Source organism: Gopherus flavomarginatus, chromosome 5 (assembly GCF_025201925.1).
Source record: "Gopherus flavomarginatus isolate rGopFla2 chromosome 5, rGopFla2.mat.asm, whole genome shotgun sequence".
NCBI lineage: Eukaryota > Metazoa > Chordata > Testudines > Testudinidae > Gopherus > Gopherus flavomarginatus.
The window spans coordinates 101,065,180-101,078,371 of NC_066621.1; the positions used below are offsets into that span (position 1 = coordinate 101,065,180).

General features: G+C 38.8%; 1 long non-coding RNA gene across 1 annotated transcript; it reads left to right on the forward strand.

The window, feature by feature from the left end:
- The first annotated feature begins 339 nt into the window (after positions 1 to 339).
- LOC127051931 (uncharacterized) lies at positions 340 to 7,519 on the forward strand. The gene is made up of 3 exons (XR_007774646.1): positions 340 to 464; positions 3,801 to 3,870; positions 7,458 to 7,519. It is a non-coding gene; the product is annotated as an uncharacterized LOC127051931 (long non-coding RNA).
- The last annotated feature ends 5,673 nt before the right edge of the window (positions 7,520 to 13,192 follow it).

Genomic DNA, 13,192 nt, shown 5'->3' on the forward strand with positions numbered 1-13,192 from the left:
GCAAAATATGTACAAACTTTCTCATAAATACCTGCTGATTGTCCCAATATTCATGAGCTATCAACACTAGCATACCAGGCCCAGGAATTGGATTCACGAGTCCATTCACAAACCCAGATTTTTAATTATTAACCTAGTCTAGGGCCTTTGCATGACTACAGTTTTAAGCCAGTGTAATGCTGTTAAATCAATGGGCTTACACTGGTGTAAAAGTGGAGTATCACAGTGGTGACTCAGGATCCGCCTATCTGTGGTAGCTTTTTACTAATTTTAGTTTAGCCCACTATTTTGTCTCTGACTAAAAATTCTTTGTGTGCCTTTACTGACAGCATACTTTGTGCACTCAGAAGATGTGGAACCTCCCTGAAGTACAGATGAGCTGCACAATTCTCCATGGAAACATGAGGATGTGTGACATAAGGCCACGTAGGTACTGCTGTTCTATCCAGAGTGCACTGAAGGAGGTAAGATATCGACTAGTAAGGAAACCATTAGTATTTAAGTATTAAAACCTCTACTATTTTTTTTAAAAAAAGGTACGGCTCTTTACCCTCAACTGTGTTGGGCTGATATTACTAACTTTAATTGACTGCATATACCATTTAGCATTTTGTTCTTCAGTCCAATTTCCCTTGGGGAAGTTGTCTGGCTGAACAAAATAGAAAGAAAATGGAAATTGGTCGTTGCCAATACAGCTCTAAAACACTCCTTATACTCCACTCTGAGAAAAGGCTGCTTTCATTAATCACTGGAGGAAAAAGGTAATCGAATCGTTACAGGGTCCAAATTTCCAAGTTCATTCAAGGAAGCTGTGCCCTAAATAGGGCTTGGGTCATACTAATTCAACTGAAAAAACAAAACAAGCTATCACAACTGTGTGCACTTTCCTTGTATCTGTTTTAGCATTTCAAAGCCAAATTTTCTATAGAGTTCTTAGGAAAGAGATTCCACAGCTTAAAGGTTAAGTCTTTATCAGAAGATGCCCAAGCGTAAGTGTGATCTCATTCCATAACCACATTATTAGTATACTACCGATGATTAATGTTTACATTTTTTGAATAAATATGAACTTGACTGTTCTGAATTTTGTAAACAAGAGTTAGATTAATAGCTATTAAGGCCAGAAAGGACCATTATGATAATCTAGTCAGAGTACTGTTGCATTTGCAACCTAACTGGTGCACTCTACCATTTTAGAAAATTAACTCCTCTGGAAGCACAACCAACTAAAATGTTTTGCGTTCACCAAACCATAGACGATCACAATAAATCCACATTTTACTCATCAGTAGTTTTCCTAAGCTGTGTATGACTGTATAATATATACACTTTGTACTTTAGTTTCTAGTGGTTGAGCTTGTTCTTAAAGTTATTGGCTGAAAAAAAAAATCAGATAATTGAACAAATATCTCACTTCTGTGGTAAAATCTAGGCCCCGTTGAAAACAATAGCAAAACTCTCATCAACTTCAATAGGGCTAGGATTTTACTCCAATATCCCTCATGTGAAACTGGACATACACTAATATGCACTTATATTATTACAGGAAAATATAAAGTGTGTTTATTGCGAAGTCTTGCTGAACAAATCAAATTACCAGTATTTGGGCTATTCTATCAGTAATAGAGAGATCGCTGTTAGTTCCAGTTTTAAATCTTTTAAATGTGTTTTTTGGTCACAGGATTATAAATTTCACAGTATGCATAGGGAAAGACTTGTTTAACCGTTTGTCAGGTCCAGCTGTGTCTTTTAGAATTAGTGTTATTGGAAAGATTTCAGAGTGGTAGCCGTGATAGTCTATATCAACAAAAACATTGAGGAGTCCTTGTGGTGCCTTAGAGATTAATATATGTGCCATCAATGCCACTCTGCCATGTACATTGGCCATACTGGACAGTCTCTATGCAAAAGAATAAATAGACACAAATTTGACATCAAGAATGATGACATTCAAAAAACAGTAGGAGAACACTTCAATCTCCCTGGACGCTCAATAACAAATTTAAAAGTGGCAATTCTTCAACAAAAAACCTTCAAAAATAGACTCCAGTGAGAAACTGCAGAACTGGAATTAATTTTCAGACTGGACACTGTGATGGGTTAGATCACAGAAAGCCCTTTGGGACTCCCACCTCCTGTGCTGGGACTACCTCTGAGCCTGTTTTCCTTCGAATCTTGGGACTTCAGTACTTTGCCTTGTTTGAGCCAGACATGCCCGCCTGCTAAAAACACAGACTCAGGTTTGAACCACATCCCCCAACAGCTACAGGTTTAACTGAAAACAGTTTAAGAAGTGCTCCTGTCTCCAGCACTCAGATACTCAGCTTCCAATGGGGTCCACACCCCAAATAAATCCATTTTACCCTGCATAAAGCTTATATAGGGTAAACTCATAAATTGTTCACCCTCCATAACACTGATAGAGAGAGATGCACAGCTGTTTCTCCCCAACCCCCAGGTATTAATACTTACTCTGGGCTAATTAATAAGTAAAAAGTGATTGTATTAAATACAAAAAGTAGGATCTAAGTGGTTTCAAGTAATAAGAGACAGAACAAAGTGAATTACCAAGCAAAATAAAATTAAACATGCAAGTCTAAACCTAATACACTAAGAAACTAAATGCACATAAATCTCACCCTCAGAGATGTTCCAATAAGCTTCTTTGACTGACTAGACTTCCTCCTAGTCTGATTCCAGCAATCACTCCCACCCCTGTAGTTACTGTCCTTTGTTCCAGTCTCTTTCAGGCATCTCCTTGGGGTGGAGAAGCTATCTTTTGTGTCAGCTGAAGACAAAATGGAGGGATTTCCCAGGGCTTTATATAGTCTCCCTCTTGTGGATGGAAATCCCTTGTGTTTTCCTATGCAGCATCACAGCTACAAGATGGAGTTTTGTAGTCACATGGGCAAGTCACATGTCCATGTATGACTCAGTTCTTTACAGGCCGATGCCATGGTTCCCAGGAAAGCTCAGATTTGGACTGGCATCTATGAAAGTCCATTGTCAGCTTAACTGTTTCTTGACTGCACACTTACTGAGAATAGTCTTTTCTCAAGAAGCTGACCAAATGCTTTACTGAGGCTACTTAAAATCAAACAAGTACATAGCCAATATTCATTACATGGAATAAAAAAATGATACATGCATACAAATAGGATGAATATATTCAGTAGATCATAACCTTTGCAGAGATATGTTACATGTCATATCTAGCATATTTCTATAAAGCATTATGGGGTGCAACGTCACAGACACCATCAAATTAGTCCTGAATAAAGACTGGGAATGGATGGGTCACTACAAAAACTAATTTCCCCTTGCTGATACTCACACCTTCTTGTCAACTGTTTGAAATGGGCCACCTTGATTACATTGGCCTCATTAGCACTACAAAAGTGATTTCCACACCTTCTTGTCAACTGTTGAGAATAGCCCATTTCCACCTTAATTGAATTGGCTCATTAGCACTGACCACCCCCCCACTTTGTAAGGTAACTCCCATCTTTTCATATGCTGTATATTTATACCTCCCTATTGTATTTGCCACTCTATGCATCTAATGAAGTGGGTTTTAGCCCATGAAAGCTTATGCCCAAATAAATTTGTTAGTCTCTAAGGTGCCACAAGGATTCCTCATTGTTTTTGTTATTGGAAAGCAGCACTATATGCATTCCCACATCAGTTTGCTCAACTCTCCACTTCTACCAAAGATAAAGTTAATATCAGATGGTGGTGTTTGAGGGAATGAAGTATTAATCCTCCCTATTTTATATTTTATTTTTATTTTTTGCATTTAGCCTGATGAAGGTTAATAATTATAGCCCAGTGATTGATTTCGCCTTTCCAGTTTACCAATTCCTCATAAAGGTAAGACAATGGAAGATGTCATGCATATTTTACTAATGTATGGAAATATATGGCGCATTTCTCCATCTCATTAGTGTTTACTCTGGGGCAAATCCTTTGACTTCAAGTGAGTTCCTCCTGATTTACCACTTAGAGGACTATCAGACTCGTGTTCTGAATAATATATGATAAATTGTAAGAATATAGAACATTGTAGTTGTAAGAAAAGCGTACTTAATAACCTGTCAGTCAACTGTGCAACTTCACATTAAAGGGTAATACTCAAGGCAGTTGAGAGAGAGTCACTAAACAGAGCAAATGTACATCCCCAATGTAAGAGAAAGTATAAATTCTTTGTGTTTGTTATATGAAATGTTGCAGGCTCTGTACTACAGGAGATCTCACCTGGTAAAGTAAGATTTAACAGTAAAGTGATATTGTTGTAACAAATTCTTAGGCAATTAGATACCAAGGTAGAACATTGTGGCCTATGACTACATGAAGGGTAGGATGCATGTGAGGATAGGATTTTATGTGGCACAGTAGGACATATGGAAGATGTGTCAGGGCTTATCTTTTAACTTGATCATTCCAAGCCCTTGGAGAGTCTTCAAATGCACTGATTAACCATAAGATTTCTGATCTGATACATATACATAAATTGATTTGTAATCAGACTGTAAAAAGAAATAAAATGATACTGTAACACCAACAAACCCCGGTTATCAGTGGGTGGGATCAAACCTGGGACCTTTGTGCATGAGACTCTACTGCATGAGCTAAAAGCCAACAGGCTATTACCTAAGGACCTAGAGAAGACTCATTAATATCTCTCTCTCTTTCTCCCCTCACCCCAGTGGTCTGGGTGCCACTAGATAGGACAGAACACCACACCCAGGAGGTGTGTGGGTTACAATACTGCTTATGTCCAATACTTTTTGTGCTGCATAATCTTTCCTATACTGGCCCTTTTTGATACTGTTAACTACATCATTCCTTTAGGTGGTGACTGTCTAGACCGGGATCTTTTGTTAAAAACTTCCTACCTTTAAGTTCATGCTAATTTTTCATCATTTATTGAATCTACCAGCCATTCTCAAACACCCAGTACCCTAGTACCAATGCTCAAATACTTATGTCTCAGTGTTCTTAGCCACTGTTATGAGTTAGTCTGAGTCAATGTCATGCTCTAAATTTAAAATTGTGGTTATTCTTGTTGCTATTTGTTACAGAACTGCACATTGCCTTTGGGAAGATGTGCCATATCTCAGGTTGATTCTATAAGTACAAACAGTATTCTAGGTGAGGTCTAATTCCTCCAGTCATGCTACCTAGTAAGTGTTCTCTTTGTGATTTTTCTTCTTTTGAGCTCCCAGTGGTAGCTGCAGTCTTAGAACTACTGAAAACTTGTTACTAAATGAAAAATCTTCTTGTTAAACAGTGGCATTTGAATGAATAAAGACATTGGCACTGTTGCCCTGGTGCCTAACTTGTAGGCAGATATAAGAAAATAAATATAATTACTTTTTCAATAACTACATATTTTCCAAAAATTCCCCCTCCTCTGCCCTGTAAATCAAGCATGTCACTGAAGGGAGAGAGGATTCTAGTCTTCTAGTGCAAACCTAGCTTTGTGTGTGGATCCCATGCAATGCTGCAATGTCTTTTGATTGTTGTCCTTTTGCAATGTGGGTTTTTCATTTTCAGCCTTCACAGACTGTAGTAATTTAGGGGATAAAACCTAATCAAGCACAGCTCTGAAATGCACTCACCATCTTCCTTTTAGTGACTCTGAATGTACAGCTCCTATGAGCAGCAGTGAAGTGATTTTGGTGCAATGACTCATTCATCAGAAGCAAATTTTTTGCCATCTTAAATGCTGAGTCCTCTGAGAAACATCAGTAAGCTATGCAAAAAACAGTTGCTGATGTATTTAAAGGTTTGCTATTTTCCAAGAAAGTTTAATATTTTCAAAAAATTAAACTTTCTTCTGCCTTCTCCTGCAAAATTTGCTATAATAGATTCATTCTCCTGTCGAGATTTCATTCCATCCAAATGTCTCATTTCCGGCTGTGTGGTACTTCATTATTTGCTGTACTCACTAATTAAGTGTCGTCTGCAAACTTGGAAGTCTATGCTTTCCACATCACTATACAAGTTATATTTGTGTAAATATTTCAAAGCTGGACCCCTAACACAGACTCCTGTCATACTCCACTAATAACATTTTAGCTTGAATACTTTCCATTTATGATTATTCTACATTTACTATCCATGTAGCCAAATTTTGTTAAACACACCAGTTTTCTTTCTATCCCATGACCTGAATGACAGATGAAAGTCATGAATCATTTAGGGTTACTATATAATATTTTCTACTCCTTTGAAGGTGAACATGTACTGCCATATTTTTGAAAAGAGTATGTGATTACTTTGCCAAGATATACAATTAAGCTGTACAACCTGAAATTTAATTGTTTCCATCTATTGTTATGTTTACCAAGCTCCCTGCTTATAATATCTTTCTTGAAGCTATTTCAAGTTGAAGTTTCTTCCATATTACTCAATCAGATCTGCCTGTGCATATGTGCAGGGCCGGCTCCAGGCCCCAGCGCGCCAAGCACGTGCTTGGGGCGGCATGCCGCAGGGGGTGCTCTGCTGGTTGCCAGGCGGGCGGCAGGCAGCTCTGGTGGACCTCCCGCAGGTGTCCCTGTGGAGGGTCCGTTAGTCCCGCGGCTCCGGTGGAGCATCCGCAGGCACGCTTGAGGGAGGTCCACCAGAGCCGCGGGACCAGAGGACCCTCCGCAGGGACGCCTGCAGGAGGTCCACCGGAGCCGCTGGACTGGCGAGCGGCAGAGCTCCCCCCACGGCATGCCGCTGTGCTTAGGGCGGCAAAATGGCTAGAGCCAGCCCTGCATATGTGTATATGTATAAGAGCATGCTTCCAGATTTAAAGACACCATTTGAAGCAAGTACAGCAAAGTTTGTTTCTAGGAAAAGCCCTGTTCATAGTAAACTGTATTTTCAAATTTTCGGACTATAAAACTAATCCTCAGTGAAGTCTGATGGCTGAGTAGTTCAGCTGCTTGGCTATAATCCTGGAAGTTGTGAGTTTGAGTCTTGCTCAGTCTCACACAGAAAGGCTGCCTCTAGTCCATTCAGCTGCAAATGGGTCTATGATCTGTTGGGTTAGGGGAGTCAAAGATGGTTGGACATGGTGTTAGCCACATTATTTCTTTGTGTACTGTTGGCTATGGAAATTGACATGACACATCAGCTCAATATATAGGGTGGGCTTTTGACTTTGAATAATAACCCCCAGTTCCTCTAAAACTAAGTTCAGTGGAGATATTTCCATTCATACCAGCTGAGGATCTAGCCCATAAGTTTTTTCTTTTCAGCTTCTCCAAGAATGTGTACATTCTTACTGAGTAAAATTGCCCCCAAATGAATGCAGTATCACAGTTGGGGGCTTTTCTTGTTTATACCACCTTTTCTTGTATTGTAGTTTAGGAATGTTTTGATGTTCCTAGCTACAATTTAACATTGCCTATTTTCATATTACTGCTAACTTAAATCTCTAACTCCATTTTCTTATTTTGAACCAGACACAGTAATGCTTACAGAGGAGCAATGCATAGTGATCAAAAATCATAAATCAGAGGTATGAAAATGCGTAAGCATTTGTGCATCAGTGAATATATTTCTGAGAGTTGTGTGTATACATATGCATTATACATTGAATAAGAGTCCAGCAAGCAGGGCACAAAGAAAATATTATAAAATCAACATATTTTTGACAGAATCTTATGAAGCAAGGGCTGCAGATGAAGTTTACTTAGGCCATTTAATAAGTTCAGTCTATATTGGTCACAAAAAATTCTTATGCCCAAAATGGATGAATCAAATAGCTATTTGCCATAAAATATATTTTATTAAACAAAAATGTTACTAGAAATACCTCAAATACTTTCTCATGGGTGCACTGCAAAAGGAACATAGATTTAATATTTTTCCCCGCAATAAGATTTGTTTACACTTCTAAGGTCAGTTTCCATTAGAATGTTTGGTAATTTCATGTTAGCCAAAAAATAGAAACCACTATTGATAGGAAGACAGCAGATTATTTTTATGATGGGCTGGCTATCTGAAGGCTGGATGAAAGGTAAAGTGACTCTTCGTTCTTCTAGTAATGAAATAATGTTATTTCTAAACACTGGAAGGTTAAGTGTTGCTCTATATTCACACCTAATATTATTTAGAGTTACTGAGGTGCTTGCATGAAATATGCTTTCTTTACCATTTTTTATCTGCAAAAAATACAGTAACATCCCCTTTAATGTCATTATCATAGAATCATAGAACATCAGGGTTGGAAGGGACCTCAGGAGGTCATCTAGTCCAACCCCCTGCTCAAAGCAGGACCAATCCCCAACTAAATCATCCCAGCCAGGGCTCTGTCAAGCCTGACCTTAAAAACCTTTAAGGAAGAAGATTCCACCACCTCCCTAGGTAACCCATTCCAGTGCTTCACCACCCTCCTAGTGAAAAAGTTTTTCCTAATATCCAACCTAAAATTCTCCCACTGCAACTTGAGACCAGTACTCCTTGTTCTGTCATCTGCTACCACTGAGAACAGGCTAGATCCATCCTCTTTGGAACCCCTGTTCAGGTAGTTGAAAGCAGCTATCAAATCCCCCCTCATTCTTCTCTTCTGCATACTAAATAATCCAGTTCCCTCAGCCTCTCCTCATAAGTCATGTACTCCAACCCCCTAATCATTTTCGTTGCCCTCCACTGGACTCTTCCAAATTTTTCCTCATCCTTCTTGTAGTGTTGGGCCCAAAACTGGACCCAATACTCCAGATGAGACCTCACCAATGCTAAATAGAGAGGAATAATCACATCCATCAATCTACTGGCAATGCACCTTCTTGTACAGCCCAAAATACTGTTAGTAGCCTTCTTGGCAACAAGGGCACACTGTTGACTCATATTCAGCTTTTCGTCCACTGTAACTCCTAGGTCCTTTTCTGCAGAACTGCTGCCTAGCCACTCGGTCCCTAGTCTGTAGCAGTGCATGAGATTCTTCCTGTGACTAATTCCCACATCTGGGTTGTGTATTTAGGAGCAGACTGTGTCATTCTTAATGTGAGTAGTGCTTTATTCCTTAAGAATTGCCTTTGATTCAGTTGGTGAGTGAGCATGAGAGTTGTTTTCCCTAAAGAAGTATGACCTGCTAGCATAATTATGACATAATTAAAATCTCAGAAATCAACCACCAGCAAAACCTGGCCTCAGAGAATTGAAGAATACACTAAAAAAAAGTAGTCTTTAAGGTGCCACCAGACTCCTTGTTGTTTTTGTGGATACAGACTAAAACAGTTGCCCCCTGATACTTGAGGAATATACTGAGATCATAATGCAAGCCTGTTCTCAAAGGGTTGCCAGTCTGAGTTCCCCATCAACGAGGATTGGGCAAGGTTCGGAATGGATAAGAATCCAAATTTTGGGGTGCTCATCTGAATGTAATCTCTAAACCCTTTGAGTTTCATCCATTATCATTGAATACAGGGAATGTTTATGTCAGCAGCACAAGCATTAGTTGCACTGACGACCTAATAAAGGTGCCAACACCTTCAATCACTTCTCCAATATATTGTTCCTGTTTCTGTTCAGTTGCATGCAGCAATGATGGTAAGCAGACTTCCTGTAACCACAGAAAAGTGGGTTGAGACTTATCAATTGCTGAGCGATCTCACTAGTTCCAATGATATTAGAGTGCCCCTGCACGACGGTGAACAACAATGTAGAATATAAATGTTTACCTGTGCCCCATGATATTATTAAGTGCTGTACAAACAGAGACAAAAAGATTGTCCCTGTCCCAAAAAGATAGATGTGGGAATACAGGAAATAATGAAACAATATTGAATCAGCATGATTGGCAGTGGTCTCAGCAAACCAAGAGCCTAACTATTGTCAAGTTTTTTTGTGTGTGTAACTGTCTAAACTGTATTGTATATGTCCTTCTAAATATTCATTTGTTTAGCAATCTGGAAAATACTAATATTCAAAGAGACACGCACCTAATTCAATAAAAAATGCAGTTTGCTTCCAAGATGCAGAAACCAGTATTACCCCTCTACCCACCCCCCCAAAAAAAACCCTGAACGTTTTTCTTTTGTTACAGGATGGGGAGGGTTTCGTGACTTTATATAGGACTCAGAGTGTAAAGACAATACGATTTTTCTTGGAACTAGTCCAAAATTATTTAAGAATGTGGGACTTTGTGTTCTCTACTTGATGTTTTTTTCCTTTTTTCATAGATCTAAATCAGAGGACAACTGTTCTTCTTCTCTCATAGAGGAATTTTTTTTAAAATACCAAACATGAATTCACCATAAAAAGGGTTTTGCTGTATAAACATTTCTCATTTTTCCCTTTTAGAGTTTGCAATGGTTCATGCTCTGGGATTACTCTATCCTCCCACATTAAATTACTAAGAAATATGAGAAAGGAAGTTTCCCTTTAGTTAATCCCATCATCACTGGGATTTTGTTTTGTTTTTTCTCAGTGACTCACTGTTGGTCTGGATTCCCAAAGTAGTAATGTTATGATCATTCTGTGAACAAATTTACTTTAATGTTAGCCTGACATCATCTGTATTACATTTATATTGTCAGTGACATTACACAGGGCAAGCCAAATGTAAAGCTTTCATTTCTTGCGGTTTTTTCCCTCTCAGACGTTACACTCATCTCACTTTCTTCCATGTTTTACCCCCATCACCATTCTGCTTTTAAAGCAACATAGAAAAACCTTTGCCTTGCAGCTATTGGTACATGCTTTGTCAGGTAGTTCTTGTAAGGATGTATATCTAAGTATGTGCTTTGCTGTCATACTTTGAGGATACAGGAACACCATTTCCCTTCTACCATTAATGTTTGTAAGAGCAATAAAAAAAAGCAAAATTTGTCCAAATAATATAGATTACAGAGAAATATCATTGATATAATATCAGATAATTCCACCCTGTTTCCATTCGATTACCGGTGTTTTTACTCATTTATCACACCCTTTGATTTCCTTTCACCTACTCTCCTACAGGCATGTGATCTGATATTGAAGGTATGGGAATCAGCAAATGGATGTTACCAGAAGTCATAACAATTTATAGTAAAGTTTGACAAATAAACCTGTAACTTGGGAATTTTTTGACAAAATGGTTTTCCACAGAAAAATGCAGATTCATCAAAACCAAAACTGTTTCTGAAACAGTGTCAGGTTCAATGAAACACCTGACTTGAAAAATTGTTGGTTAAAAAAAAGCTTTTGAGATTGTCCAACCCCAAAGTTTCAGAGATTTTGAGGCAAAAAGATGTTTCATTTAGAAATTGTTGTAAATTTACATTTAAACGCGTTGTTTAAAATGGGAAAGGTCAAAACAAAACAAACAAAATCAATGTTTCAATTGACCTGAACCAAAAATATTTTCAGATTTTTCATTTACAACTCTTTTTTTTTTTTTTTTAATTTTGACGACTTTTCCTGATTTCAGACAAGACCAATGTTGACACATTGAACATTGTCATGGGACAGGAAAAGCATTTCCCACCCAGCCCTACGTACAATGGTGTTGGAAACATTACATACCCTGACAATGACTCCATCTCGTTGATATTGTTGTGGGTTGGGTGGAATGGCATTGGGACTGGAGATGTGATTGCCATCTTTTATTTGAGACAGCCGTACAAAACAGTTTAGCTCCATTATAGCAGCCCCCACCTAAAACAAAGGCATATGACTCTCCAGGAAGTAGCAGTATGTCGGCAGAGAGCTTTCCTGCTTATTGTTTTTGGTAAGGGGGTGGGTGGGTGGGAGATTCATCGTATTTCCAGCTGGAAATATAATTTGCTGTTTGAGGAGACATACTCATGCTAGTTCTGATCGAGGTAGTTCACTAAAAACAGGGTGTAGCCACAGCAGCATGAATGGTGGGAGGGGCTAGATACTCCAGGACACTAGATAAATACATTTGGTGGTTAGCCCCTCCAACCACTTGCACTGTTAGTGGCTACATTCTATTCTTAGCGTGCTAGCTCTGATTGAGCTAATGTGGATATGTCTCAAGGGAGAAACCCACAAAAGACAGGAGCAGAAAGTGAGACACAGACTGAATAAGCACTGATTTATGTCTGGAGTGGTATATAAACTAGGAAGCCATCATATGGAGTTGTTTGAGCAGTCTGCTTGCTTGAAGCTGCTCCACACCTTACTTTGCTGTGGACCCAAAACTCTGGCTTCTGACCCTGGTTCATCCATGACTTTGCTACTTGCCTCCAGCCTGAAATTTGGTGCCTGACCCTGACTTCCTGGTATCTTGACCCAGTTTAGCCCTGACTCAGCTACTTGTGTCCCAATCATGAGTTGTTAATTGACTAGTGCATACAGGCTGCCTTTGACCTGGTCCTGACAGGGCTTCTAGATTTGGCATTGGCTCAAAGAGTTTTGGGGCTCAGAGCAAGGAAACTGTGTCCTTTTGTTTGATTCTTTTTGTGTTCAGGAAAACAGGACTTGGTACATTCTTTGTAAATAAGATTACAGCAAAAATATCTGTATGATCAATTTCTCCTCCTGACTGGAACAACCTGCAAGACTGAATTTTTGCTGCTCACATCAAAAGGAGTAACAATATATAGATATATATGGTTCACGTATCTGCCTCTAGAAGTTCAACGAACGGCATCTACCCTCAGCCCACGTACACATTCCCATGCTGTCCACATAAGGCACCTCAGAATAGCATGAGCTGCCACCATTCAGAGCTTGTCTACACTAGAAAGTTTTACCTCTAACTATACCATTATAGTTAAAGCAGTAACCGCCACCCCTAATTTAGATGGAGTCATACTGTTTTACAAGTACCCATGGTTGGCCCTAGACCAAATGGCACCCCAGCCAAGAAGTGTCTACAGTGCCCCCATTTGTCAAAAATTCAAATATCTTATTTTTATTGCATTTGTGGCCTATTTCACAACTTTGATGCATGATTTGCATGCAAGTTATCTCTGTCATATAAGACAATAATTTGCATGCTAGTATCTGTAAATCTGTATTTATTCATGCCATATATAAGCAAATAAAAAGCTTCATTTCCTCTAAGCTTATAGAAATGTTTTAAGAATAACTGAAATATACTAACATCAAGAAATTGAACTATGCACCAACAGTGAGTGGACAATTATTAAATAGTATTACAAGTAAATGACAGTCTTAAAATGTTAACCCTAGTCCTTTGGTTCAAAAAGTCATTTTTCTCATCTTTGGGCTCACAAACTGA